Source organism: Patagioenas fasciata, chromosome 3 (assembly GCF_037038585.1).
Source record: "Patagioenas fasciata isolate bPatFas1 chromosome 3, bPatFas1.hap1, whole genome shotgun sequence".
NCBI lineage: Eukaryota > Metazoa > Chordata > Aves > Columbiformes > Columbidae > Patagioenas > Patagioenas fasciata.
Window position 1 is genome coordinate 5,903,477 of NC_092522.1, and position 16,436 is coordinate 5,919,912.

Here is a 16,436-nt window from a genome sequence, read left to right on the forward strand (position 1 = left end):
ACTATTTATTAAAAACAATACTGCTCTTGTAATTTTGATGGAAAAACAATGGTGCAGGGGTGATGATTACTAAATGTAACTCCCACATCTTCCCCAGGGCCTGGGCAGAGCGAGGTGGAGTGAGGTGGCGGAGTCTCCCTCATCATTCCACGGATATCAACATTTGCAGCACCTGCTGTCCACGGCAAAACTCCTTCCTCCAGAGGCCAAGAGCTGAGTCTACAGTTTCAAGCAGGGTAATCACCTTTCTGAGGAAATAACAAGCACTTCCTACAAGCAGCTGTTTAAGGTGGCTCAGAAGCAGTGACAGGAATGTGGTCAAAAGTTTGGTCCATGAACCCAGCGTCTGCACATGGCAGACACTTTCTGCACAGTCAGACGCTTTGTATTTTTTATTATTTAGATTCATCTGTGTTCCCAACCTAATCACCCCTTGAACTATAATTTTACAAAGAGATATATAGAAGGTAAGTTACGCTCATTCAGGGAGAGCCATATTTTTAGACTGCAGAGGGTATGTTTTAAGGTCTGTAAACACAATGAGGTCAAAAAACAAGAGCTCCGGAGTTTGTACTGCAGTTATCTGCAGCGCTGATTTCTTCTGCACTTTATATTAACTGTGCCTGGGGTAGTAAGCGGGCAGGGGAAGTGCAGATGTGGGGAAGGTCCGTTCGGTACAACACAGCACAGAGAGCTTTTTTGCAGCTCGCAAACACTGGCCTTGCACTACAAACTGGTCTGCTGTTGCCATCTGCTGGAAAGATCCTCATGTAGTCAAACATGGTGAGGAGGAGTATATCTGTTCTTATTACATATGTCTTTTTATGCTTTCTAAGACAGGCTTTTCCCCTGTAGGTCCTGTATGATAGGCCAAAGATTTATATATGCACCAGACATACGTACACATGCATGCTGAGCACAGCGGGCAGAAACTGCACAGCTCCAGAGTTACTGTGATTTCTTACATACTCTTAATGTACTCTGCACAGTAACACACCTTCAGCTAAGACCAAGGTGAGAGCAAATCCACCCCTCCCCGAAATACCTATTGCTAGAGCACCAAAAAATTATCCTAATTATTCTTCCAAAGGAAATTATCCTTCCTCTCTCTTGCATTTCTTCTCATTGCTCTGCAGGGCAGCACCTGAGCTGTGCAATGCCAATTCTGCATGTGTTCACAGAGAAAAGGCACGAACTTTCACACAAGAAGGAGGCCTAAGAATTCTTTCCATCCCAGCACATTATATCTAGAATTTCTTTCTGTTTCTACACTATGTTTTCACTTATTTCTTTCTTAAACTATCATGCTCAGAGAAATATTTCTGCAGTCCTCTCCTATGAGATTTTCAGAGGCATTGGATATAGTTTTCTTCTCCCTTAGGTAGCTTTTACAGTAGGAGTCTTCAAAAATCCTTTCATTTTATTAAAGGTTCTGTGACTAATCATTCTATAAGATGTGAGAGCACATAATGCTGTGGGACAGGCAAATCTCTTCTGGCTTGCAAGCATTCTTAAGACACAGGTTGCTGGTTGCCACAGGCACTATGTCATCAGGCCCCTATCTAATCTACAAGGTGTAATTGCCATGGCGTTAAATCCGTTGCTGGTGGCTGATCACCTCCAGCTTGCAGGATTGCATGAACCTGAGCTGGTGCTAACAAAGGCAGGAAGGTTTTAGGGAACTCTCTGCTGTTGACAGGGTTTTAAAGTCTCGTCCTCAAAGTAGAAGTCAATGGGGCATGAATCCACCCACACCAAAGCCGAGAATGACAGGACCCATGACTGCTCTGTCTCTAAGCTCCACTTACACTACATGTAGACTGTCTTGTAACATGCCTTTGAATGCCAGAACAAGGGATATTTAAAGCTGAGACCCCACCCAGAGCTGCTATGGACTTTTTCAGGTAGCACAGGGAATTGTCGCTGCTACTTGGCCAGGTGGAGGAGGTTTAAAGGCAAAGCGTGTTGTCCCAGACCTAAGACAGCACTGACTGCCTTCATTGGCCTCTAGTTACCACGGCATGGGGACTGAGACACCTTGTACCTTTGCAAGCCCGTTATTTAAAGAACCTCTATTAATATTAAACCTCACTGGCAGAGGTAAGCATCTTCAGTTATGCTGATCCACTGATTTCAAACTAACATAAACAGACACCAAGCACCTACTGTGGCTTGTAGGACTTCTCGTATGAAGCAGCAGAGACTCTGCAACATCTCCGTGCCATGCCCTTCTTTTGATCCCCATTCCTTTTTTCTCTTTTATTGCTCCTTTTCCTGTGGATATCAAACACGGCATCAACACATTTGTGATTTGATCCTGCCAAGAAAGCTAATGAATGGGTACTTGCTGCTCAGAAACAGAATCTGTGACCTCTTTTTACCCTCCACGCAAGGACTATTTTAATCAATTATCCCAAGAGCTCTTGAACTACATCTTCAGGGCATATATATTTCTCCTCAGATGCCTATCTTGACGGAGCGAAGATACATAGGGAAGGCTCAGAAGTATTGGCCCGTCTGCTGTTTTCAAGCTTCTACTTTGTGCTGGGATAACAGTGTGTTCAAATGGATTCTGTCAGGCTTTCAGACATCGTCTTTCCAAGCAGGTGTGTTCCTTCTGGTTAAAAGTGGCTTTCAAAAGTACTCCTAGGATGGAGTTACTTAAAGATTTAAGTGGAAAGTCCCTCAGGAGTTCCTTGTACTGCTGTTAAGAACTCAGCTTTTAAACCTTGGTGCTGGCATGATTGCTGGATATGAATGAATAGTCTAAAAATGTCCTCAGAGCTAATTGTGTGCCTGCTTTGTTACATGAGGCCATCACTGCAAAGATGTCAGGTGGTACAAATCTACAGAAGCAAACTAGACTGGATAGACTTTAGAATTGAATGGTTGTTTCCCCAGTACTATTGTCTGCACTGATTTATCCAACTATGTTTTTGTAATGTATAGGACAAAATATTTACTAAATGTATATATATGTATCTACTTCTAGCCCTGACTAGTTGTTTAGGCTGTCTCAAGATGACCTCTGGAAAAGATGCCATATTTTTACATGGATATAAGAACTTGTTTCTCTACAGAAGACGTCTATCATCTAAAAGATGAGGATGGAAAAGGATAATCACAGATTGATTCCTCAAAAAATGTAGCCCAACACAATCCTACTATGATAAGTATCTTATTAATGTATATTAGGCATTTGGCAATGTCTGCTGTTTGCTTTAGTTGTGTCTTATTCTATTTAAGCTTTTGATTACCATTATGTAAGATCCGGACAATTTATCTGCTGTTTTGTGCAATGCTTTTTAAGGTTCCACCCATACTATTTCCTTGATGTGGAAGTTGTATTGGCGATATTCTTAAGGCATGTCCTCAATGTGTCTCTTATTATCTTGCCATTCGTGATGCCCGAGGTTGGCTTGTCCTAGTTAGGTTTCTGATGCAGAGGAGCCGAATTGCCAACTGACATGGAAGTTTGCGCTCCCTGTGAAGTGACTTATCAAATTCCTGTTGCAGGTTTCTGTGGCTCTGCTCCATAAAGACTGACATGGCCTCACTGCTGGCAATTCTTATTTCTGCAATAGTGTAAAAACATTGCTTTTAAATCTACTTAATATTATTTTGAATGACTATTTTAAAAACTTTAAAGGGTATCTAAAATGATGCCTGAAAGACAGAAAGAAAAGGGCAAGCTTATAAGATGCTACCGGCTTTTTGTATAGTTATTTTTCATTCAAGAATTTCCTGATGGGGATGCAGTTTTATATTTTTAGCAATCCTTAGAGTATTTCTTCTCTGCATGCTTTTGAGCCTACGTAAGCTGTTCGCATCCACACCATCCTCCAGCAATGACTTCCATGGGCTCACAAGACATTTCATGAATAACAGTCTCTTTTTGTTGTTTTGACTTCTGATACCCTGACCACTCCTTGTTCTTATATTAGCAATGATGGTGAACCTCTTCGCTTTCCTCTTTCTTCCTTTTCTTAGCTGGTTACTTTTAGGACTAGATAACCATACATTTTGTCTTCTTATTGATGATGAAACCAATCTGTTACAGTCAATCTATGGAAAGCTGAGCATCACCCTGTTGAGCGGAGTAAATTCTTTCAACTGGATTTTATCACTTGTCCCTGAAATTTTCCAGTCCCATTCTTCTGCTATATTCACGATGGGCTTCTTGATGTCCTATGGAGCCACCGGTGAGCTTGCACTGGTTGGCACCTACTTTACCTAAATTTTCGGTTGTGGTCACGTTAATTTTTGTCTGCACGCTTAGCCAAGCATGCTTTTGATGACTCTGTTTCCCTGCACTGAAATTTTGTAGCATGCAGTTACAATTGGAAAACTCTTGCAATGAAAAGCTCTTCTTTCAGGTGTTTCCATCTCTGTAAAGCAAATGTATTTCAGACTGATGACAACTCATCCTTTACAGCATCAGAGGAACAAATCTGTGTGTATGACCAGCTCTGTCAGGTTCAGTGGGACTCAAGTGAGGGGCCTAAATATCATTGGAAAATGATATGCAAGCTTCGCATGAGCGTGATGGCTTCTCCCCAGCACATGTGCAGCCACCAGCACCAAAAAGCTGGATCTCCTCGGGAACATCTGGCCACCAATGGAAGAAGAAACCCCTACCCAGCTGGAGCAATGCTGCTGCAGCTTGTGTAACCTGTCACATGGCGTGTGAGGCAAGGAGACCCTTTCCATCGAGGGCTAATGGCACCGAAAGATCTTCTGCAGGAAAACCAGCACAATGGAAAACCAAAGTAACATTGAGCTCTCCTGGCAGATTCAGGGATGAAGCAGAGGAGGAGCAGCGCTGGCCTGGTGCCACAGCTCTGCATGCAGTGGGGATGGAGAAGCAGTGATAACGTGTCTCCTTGGCCGAGGCTTTAAAAATAAGACACTGTTTTGTTGGGTGTTTTTTCTAAGGATTACATAAAAGTTCCTCTTAGAAGGCCAAAGGCAGCTGTTTTCTTAGGTCAAGGAAGTCAGGAAGAGTCAAAGCAGGCAAAAACATCTGGATAAAAAACTTGGCTAACCTATTTTTCTCCCCATTTAAACAGCCAAGTTTGAAGCACTCTGCAGAGTTCTGTCTAGGAGGAAAAGCAGAGCCAACCACTGAAAAACGATGTCTGTGCTCTCCGGTGAGGACCACTGCCTCGCTGTGGGAACTGCTGAGATCCCGTTCCTGTGGTGGGAGTTTTTCTGCTCTCATCCAGGCATCCCAGAGATCTTCTAAAAAGCCTCAGCGCCTGACACAACACCTGGATGTTGGCCAAACAGGGCTTGGGATAGACCTCGGGTGTGGGGAGAAGACAAACCACTGTCACCCGTAGAGAGGGTCCGGTCCCCAAATGTCACCCTGGTGACTTCATCCCTGCTTTGGGCTCTGCGAGAACCCTTGGGGGTGGACACCTGCCCTTGTGTTTCCTTCAGGGCATCCTGGAGGAGAACCAGGTCCATCCCAAAGCTCCAGGGCTTGCAGGCTTTGGGGGTTTTGCAGTTGTAGCGGTTTGTCACAAGGTGGCAGGGACGTGACACTTTCTGGCAGGCTCCTGTTCAGCCTGCCACAGGCACCCTCTTCAAAGCCTCCCTGCTTGTTATCTAAAAATATATGGAGCTATCAGCAATCTTCAGTCATTTTCTTTGAAATTGTCCTTAGGAATATTTCAAAGGGAGAGTAATTAGTTATTTCAAAACTTAAATATTTTACCTATTTGCACTAAATAAAAATGCATTTCGTGGGGACGTGAGGAAGGGGCTGGCCCGGGTAGGGCTGTGCTGAGCTCTGGCTCCTGCAACTTTCATGGAAAACTCAAAAGCTGTGAGGATTAGAAAGCAGGGAGCCCTTCTGTCCTGAGTCACAGGGAGGGTTTCCCCCTAAATGACTGAAGATGGGAAATCATTCTTGTAACTTAAAAGGAAAAAAACCCCTATATATATATATATATCTATACATATACACAGATGTGTGTATATATATTTCCTTTCATGCAAAAGAATGCCTCAGGAATATTATGTTAGCTCATGCTTCCTGGAGTGGATGCTCCGCTCTGGGCTTCTGGAAGCAAATGTCTGTGCATATATAGGACCGATTGCCTTCTTTACATGTGCTTCCTGCAGTTCTCTTTTACCTTTTCACGTGTCAGGAGTTGTTGTGGCTTTACTGCTACGCTATCTCAAGGATGTTTCAGCTTACCATGGCAGGGAGTGAAACCTTGGTCATTGCTCATCAGACATTTTAGTATAAAATTCCACCTGCAATGATAAAATTAGATTTGTGTTAATAACCTACTAATAGCCATCAGGTAATTATTTAGTTTATCTCTAGAGACCAAGCTGATTGTTATCTCCTTATGCTTGCTTGCCTGGCAGTCTTTAAAGACAGGAGATTCATTTTCTTTTAATCTGAGGTACATGCAGTGAGAGATTACTGAGCTGTGGCTCTGCAGAAAACATCCCTATCATGCAGCAGGAGGTAACAATAACAAATTGCTGACATCCAAATTCAGCTTTGCGCAAATAGCTGTGCAAGGTGCCCGCTGCTCCCTACGTTGTATCCAGACCACGGCAAATCAGAGGCATTGAAACAGCAGAAGGAAATGAGCAGAAAACGCACCCAAGTAGAGTGACTAACGGTATAAAGTAATTATTTCTGAGCTACCATTCACTGGAAAATATTTAACTTTTTGGCACAATGCAGATCCCAATAAGGGGTTTTTGTTGGTCAGATGGATGCGCTCCCTGCCTCATACTGAGGCTCTGAGATTGAGCTGGGGGTTAAATTTCAATTTATGCAGAGGTTTTGCCAGCTGTCTAAAGCACAGACCCACAGAAACAAATAAATTTGAACTCCTACATGCTTATTATGCACCTTGAGCTAAATGATGAGCACAGATACTCCCTTGCAAGCTGACTCTGTTTAACTACACTGAGGAAACCAGCTTTGAAGCTCAAGGCAGGTTCTTGGAAGGGAGGAGAATCCTTTCTTAACTTGCATGCAATTCAGCTGTGGAACTCATTGCTGTTGGACAGTATTAAGACTGAAAATGCCTAAAACAAAAGTCCACAAATGCCTTTTGCTGGTCTTGCTTTAAACTGAAAGTTTATGGAATTTGGGAATGAGATGGTGAAGGTCTTTTTCTCTTTTAAAGTTAGACTGAGGTGAACCTCAAGGTGAAATGGTTTCAGAACAGCAATTGGTGTTTCATTTCAAGAATGTAGGGTCTCTCCCATCTGATTGTTGTGTGCCTTTTTCCTAACTAAAGAATTTGGTATGGGCTTGTGTGTTGTTTCAACCAAAGTAAATCAGCGTTTTCCAGTGGATGCAATATCAGACTGAAAAGTTCCATTCACCTTCAGTACAGCTTTATCATATTTAAGGGAAAATACACAAATCAGCAGGACTGTTGGATTGCTCCAAACTTTTCCATTTGGGCGTTAGGGTAAACTGTGATGGGGATGTGTTTGCTCTGCCTTAGGAAAGTGTCTTTGATTGTCCTCTGAAGCTGGTTATCTTCAATTCCAAGGAACTGGATGTAAAATACCCTTGTGTCCATTCCTGACTTGCCAATTCCCGTGTCCCCCGAGGCTGCGCTGCAACACTCCTCTTGTGTCCCTCTATCCTGTGTCTTTTTTTGGCATATTTTGATCACAGCTCACAAAATAGTCCTTGCGTTCAATTAAGGTGTTTTAATGTCAAAATGAACTTCCTTGGGAAAATCTACCCCAGCCCCGAATCTGCTGCCAGGGAACAGTCTCCAGATCTCAGACAGAGCTCGTGAAGGTGATTGAAGTTCCTGGCAAATGGACATTTGGGTAGAATGGTCCAGCACACCTCCTGGAAGAACATCAAAGAAATCATCAGGAAAAAGCGAAAATCACTATCTTCTGTGACATTTTCTTTCATTTTTTAGTTTTGACTATGATGACCATCTTAAATTGACAGCAGATTTCTCACCAGCCTGGACAGACTGAAGTAATCCTGGAGGAAAAACTTGCCTTTTACCAAATTCCAACTATTGGCAGCCAAGCTTGAAGTCTGACATCTGAACTTTATGTCAGAACCTGCACAACCTACTAGTCAGAACAGTTCCTTTGAAACACTATGTTAAGATATCACCAACCACATTTTAGTCTGGTTCCTGGGAACCTTGGTTCTCTGACTGCCCATGGCCATAGCAACTGGAAAACAGACTCCATAGGTGAAAAAGCATTAAAAAAATCTAGTAAATGGGAGGAAAAAAAATAAAAAGAAAAATATATATGTATATCTGTGATACAGAAGAGTGAGGAGCTATTCATGATCAGGCTGAAATCCAGGTTTTGGGGAGAGATTTTCCACTAGAGGACAGAGGTTGTCTAAGGTAAGAGGAACAACAAAGTCAGACACATCATTTGCCTTAGTGCTTTCTGCCATAAACCTCTTTTTTTAACATTTTTTGACACTTATCTCCTACCCAGCTATTTCACGTGTCAGATTTTTGCAGGTACCATTGCAGCTGAGAATCCTGCTGCGAAGTTCAGCGCCCTGGACAGACAGACGGCTGCGCTGGGTGCGTGTAAGTTCCGCAGAACAGCTTGTCGGTTCAGCAAAGACAGTGCTGTAAAATCAGAGAAAAAAAATGTCATGTCTAGTCACCATGTGTATATATCGAGGAGGGATTCATTGCTCTTTTCCTTTGACAGTGTAGGTTTAGCCCGTAGCTCCATTTTCACACTCCTAAAGCTATGTTAAAATCATCAAGGGGTCAGCCACAAGCCTGTGCTACTAAGACAGTTCACCTTTAAATACCAGCTGTTGGCTCTTCTCCATTACATAAGGATGGCAAAATCATCTCTAACAGCAGACCAGTTTCTTCATGTATGCGTAATGCAAAAATAGGCACCAAAGAAAAAAATATTCAGAAAATAAAAATGCACTTTTTGTTGGACATCGTGTTGCCAACTTCCGGCTATTTGCAGCTGACAAATAAAGCTCTAACTGTGCATTTTGTAATGAAAAAGAAATGACAGACCTTCAATTTTAGCCACTTTTGTTCACCATATATCTAGTCCATTTAGTAAAGGCATTGCCTACACTATTTTCTCTCACACATTAAGAGACAAAAATGTGACTTTGCAAGGCCCGGCTCAGCAGACCCCAGACTTCATACAGCTGTAATTCAGCATTAAAGCAGATCACAGCAGCAGCATGTTAAAACCCATCGGATGGGGCTGGAGTTTGGGCTTCAGAGGTGCAGGAAGCAGCAGAGCTATGACAGACCCACCGGGCAGCATTTTATAGAGAGTCTTCACTCTTTAAACAGCTGCAGTGGCCAACAAGCAGCTCAGGCCTCTGTGTGAGGAGCATGATGGAAATGGGGCCGCTGGACCTTGGGCTTTTCAGAGGGAGTCACAAGTTTTATTTAACATTTTGTCGTGCTAAGAGAGCACCTATGAAGAAGTTGGAGTGATTAGCAGCATAAACACTGGAGAGTATCTGTTACATCTCTGCTCATGGACACCGGGAGAGGCCATGAGGACTGAAAAGCCTCATGAGCTTCAGCTGCTTGTCTTTGTCAGGCTCCCATCATTTGGGGATGAGCCCAGCTGGGTCCAGGTTGCAGGACAGGCACAGCAGGGATTTTGCCTGAGCATTTCTGGGTTGACTGTTATTGCATGTGAGCATCTTTTCTCCTTTCCTGCCTGGTTCTTCGCAACCCTTATGGGAGAAATGTTACCTCTTTTTCACAGGTGGGGAAACTGAGGCACAGAGATTAACCTAATTGCCAACGACAAAAGCCTTCAGCAGCATGGTGAGTCCAGAGGAGCTAGCAGCACATGAATGTGCTCAGCATTTCTTGTTTGCAATAAGCCTTGGATCTGTGATGTTCTGCTTTTGCTGAACGGGTCTTCTTTTTCCTTTAATTTTAATTAGAAAGTCTGGTGGGAAAAGCTCTGGTCAGGCACCTGGCTGGTGGGTTTGTAGCCAGCTGAGGTCAATGCCCCAGCATGGGGCTGAAAGCAGTAGCTACTGAGATTTTGCTGAGGGATCTTTTCTGGGTGCTCTACTCTTTTCCAGATGGCCAGCAAACGGAAGCTAAAATTCATTATTTTGCTGCTTTGGGTGTCCTGTATGATCCATAGCCTTTAGATGAAAAAATCAGATTTAATATATTTAATGAAAAATAAAAACCAAACAAAACCAATGCAATATCATCCCCTCCTTTAATGCATGTGGGGCAGTTAGCAAAGCTCTCTCCAGGTCATACAGGTGAATTTTGGGTGCGTTTATTCTGAGGAACATTCTGATACTCTGCATTTAGCGATGTGCCAACCATAATTAAAATGTTTATTGACCATCCTTACGTGATAAATGAATATTCGCCTAAGGAATTCTAAATTACACCAAACCTGCTGTGTCATTTCACCTCTGAGAGGTATTTCTCTTGCTAACAGGAGACTGGAACAAACACAGCAAAAGAGTGCTTGTCCTACCCAAATCTGCTGCAGAGCTACCAGCGCAGCAGTAAAGCAGCTGTGGTTCTGTGTATCTTTTCCCTTCCCCGCAGCCAGAATGTTCTACAAACTACTTCTTTCAGAAAGAAATACGTATTTGATGTAAGGAAAATTATCTCAAGTTAGCAAAATATTTATTTCATAACTTGAAGTATACAGAAAGTCCAGTGATGTTACTTCATTTTGAAGTTAGAATTCAATGCAGTCCATACAGAAGGACCTTGGGCTCGCTCACCTTGTTTTAACACCAGAAGAAGCAGAGAGGTGAAGCAACTTGCCCCCAAAAAATCCCTCTCAATGGCCACAGCGAGGTTATCCCCATCCCTGTGGGCTCAGCGGGGTCTGTTTCCCCTCTGTTCAGGTGCTTTTTGTAGAAAGGAAAACTTATCTAGTTAAAGGACACAAGGCTGTACCGTGTCTTTTGACGCAGGTTTTGCATTTGCATTGGGCTGCAAGAAATGTTTGCAGCAAAATTTGATACAACAGTTGGAACACCAGTGTGGTTTGAGGTCTGCAACAAATTTGAAATTTAGGTCTGTGACTGCACAGCAGGTTTCGCGGGAAAGCATTTCTAAGTAAATTTTTTCCCCTTTAAAATAATTCCTTACCTACTGCTAATTTTAGTAGGTGAATGTATTGCATGGCGTGTGACCAAGACGATTTCAGTTTTTTGAATAGTACATATTTCATTTTCCAAACTGTAGTACCAAGTGGCACAAAAGCAATAAAATTAGTTCTTGGGGAAATGGTGATATATGAATCTGTTTGCAAAAGCAACTCTATGCAGTCACTGCTTTTTTAATGTTTTTTAATTCCCAAGCAGATCTAAGCAAAGGAGAATTGTCTCCAGGTATAGACTAAAGTTCACCAGCCTTCTGAGTACATCAGGGCTCCTCTGTACCTTTGTCTTCATAATTATGTATACTTTTGATATGGAAGATGAAACTGAGCAGTTTGACTGAATTCAGCTTGGAGATTTGGGATTTGTTTGAACCGCTCACCCCAAGTTCAGCTTTGGAGCTGCACGTCTTTGTGGATCTGGAGCAAACGCAGGGTGAGCGGTTAACAGGGAAACTCTCTGTTTATACCCTTGTGGTCAGCAGCTCGTCTGCCTATAATCTATGCCAATACATCAAAAGCAAAATACTTTGAGCAGCAACTCTCTGGAAAATAAAAGAGAGAAGAAACAGTGGAGCCGTTCTTCCAGTTTGTGTGAGTCTTGCTGTGGTTGCTGTGTGTGGAAAGATTTACAGTTTTCTTTGCACTGTGTAGTACGTTCAGGAGAGTCATCTTGTCTCCTCGTACCTTGGCAGGGGGAAAGACAGCACATTGCTCTTTTGCTAGTGGGAGGTACAGCTCCCTCCAGCAGACTGAATGCTTAGGGTTTAATTTTTCAAGAGCTTATTGGAAGCGACTGTGATTTACAGACGTGGTTTCAATCCCGTGATGGGTGGATACGCTCTGCGTGCACTTTGCTGTGTGACTCCCTATCTTCCAGCTGTCCCCAATCCAAGCACAGTCGGAACAAAACCTGGCTGGGCTTATCTGATAGCATGTGGAAAGATGTTTTGAAAGGAATAAGTTGGAGGGAGGGAGGTCAGGAGAAGCAGCCCTACAGGGCTAAGATGCTCTCTAATGCTTCAACATATTTGGGTACTGTCATCAACATCGGTGGCAGAGTGAGCGAACAAGCATACGGAAAACAAGGAGCGAGGTTTTAACACTCGTGTCAGAGTTCATTGCACAAGTGACTTAATCTGTCACTGAAATAAGGGTCTGGAAGTGTTGTCCACATTAAAGGAAATGTACCCTTTGGGTTTTGGAGGGTATTTTTCTTTCAGTACGCAGCATGTGGTAAGTGAGTTACTGACATGCCAGTCATTCAAAGGAGTGTTTTGCATCCCTGCTGTGAGGCTGAATGACAATATTATACAGTTATTAAGGGGGAAAGAGAAGCTTCAGTCCTTGTTCTTTTATGCTTTATATTCTGTAAATACAAGCAATGGCAAAAAAAGACTTGTACATCAGGCAACCTTGAATTTCTACTGCAGTTCTCAGAGTGGAATGAAAGCAAGTGAAAGATTTTTAGGTGCAGATTTGCTGGGTTTTGCCAGTCAAACTTCTGGAAATTAATTTGTTCCAGAAGAGCTTAAAAATAACTGTACATTTATTGGTTTTCAATCCTATGAAAAAGAATACTTTCTTTTCTAAACTTTTCAACCTACATTACTCAATAAAAAAATGAGGTATGAATGCTTGATGTGAAAATGAGACTTAAAGGCAACACCTAAAGGTGTTGGGCCACACCGTCACCCAAGAGGTGAAGCTGAATTTCAGTCCATTGCTCGTGTTGTTAGTGAAAATGGAGAACGTGTCTTGGAGGAGGTGTAAGAAAAGTTCACACACTTTCCCTGGGCACCGTGGAAGAGCTCAGTACCCCTGGTGTGAATTTATGGTCCATCATTTGGTTTTCAAAATGCAATTTGCAAAGAAAAGGGAGGGATGTGATGTGAACCTCTTTGCTGAGGTTCAAGTATGTTGGGTTATATTCTGCCTCATACAGGTGAGAACACAAAAATGAAAAATAACAATTTAACATCTTAAATAACAGTATCTCAGCTTTTTCTGTGACTGCCTTAGTACAGGAGCAAGTTACTCTTGTAGTTTTTTTGTGTAATTCAAAAAGTCAAACAGCAACCAAACCAAAATGTTTGAAAAAGCATCAACATTTACCAAATGGCAGAGCAACCCTCCATCTCTATGATTGCTACTGACACATGGTTTAGGACCTTCAGGTTTTCCCAGAGAACATGTTGTCTCATGGTATTTCTTGCCTAACCAGAGAGAGTAATGGAAACAGTGTAAGCATAAGCTCTTCAGATAAGTGTTTGCCAGCCGTCTAGTTTTATGGTTACTTGGAGAAATCTGCTACATATTCTTCCTCATGAATTATATTCTCCCTTTAAAGAGTGTTTGGTTATGGCAAATAACTTTATATTCCATTGTCAGTCCTATTCATTCATGCCTGGAACAAGATGTCAGTTGTCCTTGAACATGAGCAGGTCTAATTTCTTATCAGCTTTACTGAGATGATCTTTTTCTTACGTAGTTTCATCAGAGCTGAGTAATGATTGTGTCCTAACAAAATTCATAACCTAAATGACGACAGTGTATGGGGCTCCACGCCACAACGATTTGTAGAAAATAATCCCAAACTGCTAACCTCTGGAATTACGAGCATGTATACTCAGTTATACTAACCTTATAATTGCATGTGATAACACCAGCCAGCAGCACATCACCTCCCAGAAGTGAGCAGCCATGCGATCAACTGAATATGGAAATCACAGGCTCACATGTCTCTGGTTACTACAGACATAGACCTGGAGCTTAGCCTTGGACATCTGCTGCTCTCTCTGACTGCCGGTACCTGGGGAAATAACAAAACCGAAGTAGCATTTCATGTTAACAAAAGGAAATTTTCTATCTCCATTAAGTGAAATGTCCTTTTAAGAAATTACCTCTGTTTTAATTTAGCTCCCCTCCCTCCAAAGGAAAATATTTAGCTTGAACTCCAATTTTGAAAGTTAATAAGATAATAATTGCAGCAACTAAGCTCTGGGTGAAGGATTAGGGAGACATACAGTGGCATCTTCAGATTCAGCAGTAATTTCTATGGTATTTTTCAATTTGGTTTTCATTTGCATGCTTTCCTTCTAAGAAAAAAAATCATTACAGTTGCTCTCAAGGAAGGTGAAGTGAATTCCTTAATGTGGCTGGTGGCTCCTCCATCCTTTTGTGGCCGATCCATCAGCTGGTGTGGCCACACCTGGCCTTCCGAGTATGGATAATGTTGTTTGCAGCGTGAGAACAAATGTTCCCTTGTAGACATCTTTATTTTTGTTTCTCTCTCACGTAACCCTTGGAAAGACGTTGTGGTAACTGATCTTCCCTCTGCTTCGTTCCCGACACGTGGAACTGATTTTGGGGGAGCACAGTGTTTTCTTAGGACATGATATCGTGCGCTGCCTGGCGCTTCTGGAAGAAGGGCTCGCCTCCCTGCATGCGGCTGCCTTTGTTCTGGGGTGGGCTTGTTGGCATAACCCACGCTGCTTGTGGCCTGGGTTACACGGGCTCCGTGCCACTGATATTTTTTTTCCCCTGAAATGTCTATGGTTTATCTTTATTAAATTCAGTGCATGCACAATATATAGGAATCTGCACTGTTGGTTCTATAAAATTTATTGCACATTGCCTAGAGGTTTCTGCGTGTAAGTCCTCATGAGTCTTATGAGGAGCAGTAGAAGGACTTGGGGTTGTTTAGCCTGGACTAAAGGAGGCTGAGGGGAGACCTTATTGCTCTCTACAACTACCTGAAAGGAGGTTGTAGCATGAAGGGGGTTGGTCTCCCAAGTAAACAAGTGATAGGACAAGAGGAAATGCCCTTAAGTTGCACCAGATTCAGATTGGATATGCGGGAAAATCACTTCATGGGAGGGGTTGTCAGGTGCTGGAACAAGCTGCCCAGGGAAGTGGTGGAGTCACTATCCCTGAAGGTGTTTAAAAGACATGTAGATTAAGTTCTTAGGGACATGGTTTAGTGGTGGACTTGGCAGTGTGAGGTTAACAGTTGCACTTGATGAACTTAAAGGTCTTTTCCAACCTAAATGATTCTATGCTTCTATCCTCTGCTCTAAGTCAGGCAGCTTCTAGGCAGCTCAAGCACAAGAAAATCTCAGAGTTTTGAAGGTGAATCCCTGAAGTCACTCAGCAGACATTGGCATGTCAGCCAGCCCAAGAAATGCAAGACTATTACCCTTTTTTTTATCCTTTTTTTTTTTTTCTCTTTTTACTTCTTCAATTCTTAGAGATAATAATGGACATAGTGACTGGGTCAGTCTATAACAACAAGTAAATGTCCCGTCACAAAAGTACGAGCTGCACAGGGAATTGTGTGGGCAGCGGCAAGAAGGATGTGCAGTTTTGGACAGGAGACCTTTTTGCTTCCCTGACCGCTTAAATATTTCATGTCTCTCTTTGCCTCCTGATGTAGGCACAGGAATCAGCACCTTGCTGGAAATGAGAGGGCAAAGCAGCCGTGAATAGCGGCTCAAGTTTTGGTGCTATTCTGATGAAGCCTGTGAGCGCGACCTCCTGCTCTGGAGTGGTTTGGGCAGTCAGCCAGGCAGAGCTGCTGTTCTCAACTTTATTCTCTATAATAAATATGCTCTGGCAGTGCACCAACTACCTTATCTTCTTGTAAGGACAGGATCCCTTGGAGAGCCAGTCTCCAGGCCCAGTTCGGATTATGTGAACTCCTCTAGGCAAACGGAGCTCGTTGCAATGCTCAACACACTAGCTTTGCCTTTCTAAGTCTTGCTTACTTCGAAATAGAGAGGCTGTGAACAAGTTCAGGGGAAGAAATTAGCCAAGGGAAGTCTTCTTCTATCTGTCTTAATTAAACATTAATAAAATCTGTCATTGACTCTCCCCTGCAGTTATCAGTCAGTCGATAGTATATAGTATTCAGTCAATCATCTTCCCTTCAGGGTCACCGAAGGACTGTCCCAGTCACACCGAATGCTGTGGGGACCAGTTCATCGATGTCAGTTGAGCTCTCTTTGGCTCTGTCTTATATGCAAAATGCCTTACGATTTATGGAGGCAGAAGTGTTACCCAGCAGTAAATAGCCCCGTGTGCTAAAATAGATCAAAAGCTTTTCGTGCGTGTGGTCATCCACATACCCTCTACCCAGAAACCAAATGACGAGACCTGTACACATAGAACTTGTATTTGGCTCATCCGGCCTGTACTTGGAAAGATTGTTCTACTCCTTAAGGGAAATAAGGCTAGGTAGGGGTTAAATGAAGCGTGAGCATATGTCCACAAGAGCCAGGGGAAAGCTTCTATCATGTCAATTTTGGCACCAA

At 42.8% G+C, this 16,436-nt stretch overlaps 1 long non-coding RNA gene across 3 annotated transcripts in view; it reads left to right on the plus strand.

Annotated features, from left to right (window-relative positions):
• Positions 1-16,436, plus strand: part of LOC136099233 (uncharacterized) — a 72,595-nt gene that overhangs the window by 46,299 nt on the left and 9,860 nt on the right. The window contains exons 14-16 of one of the 3 annotated variants that reach the window (XR_011738082.1): positions 98-2,606; positions 2,993-8,567; positions 9,742-9,803. This is a non-coding gene — a long non-coding RNA (uncharacterized lncRNA). The remainder of the gene's footprint in view (positions 1-97; positions 2,607-2,992; positions 8,568-9,741; positions 9,804-16,436) is intronic. The other 2 variants (XR_011738083.1, XR_010651057.2) reach the window with 2 other exon arrangements.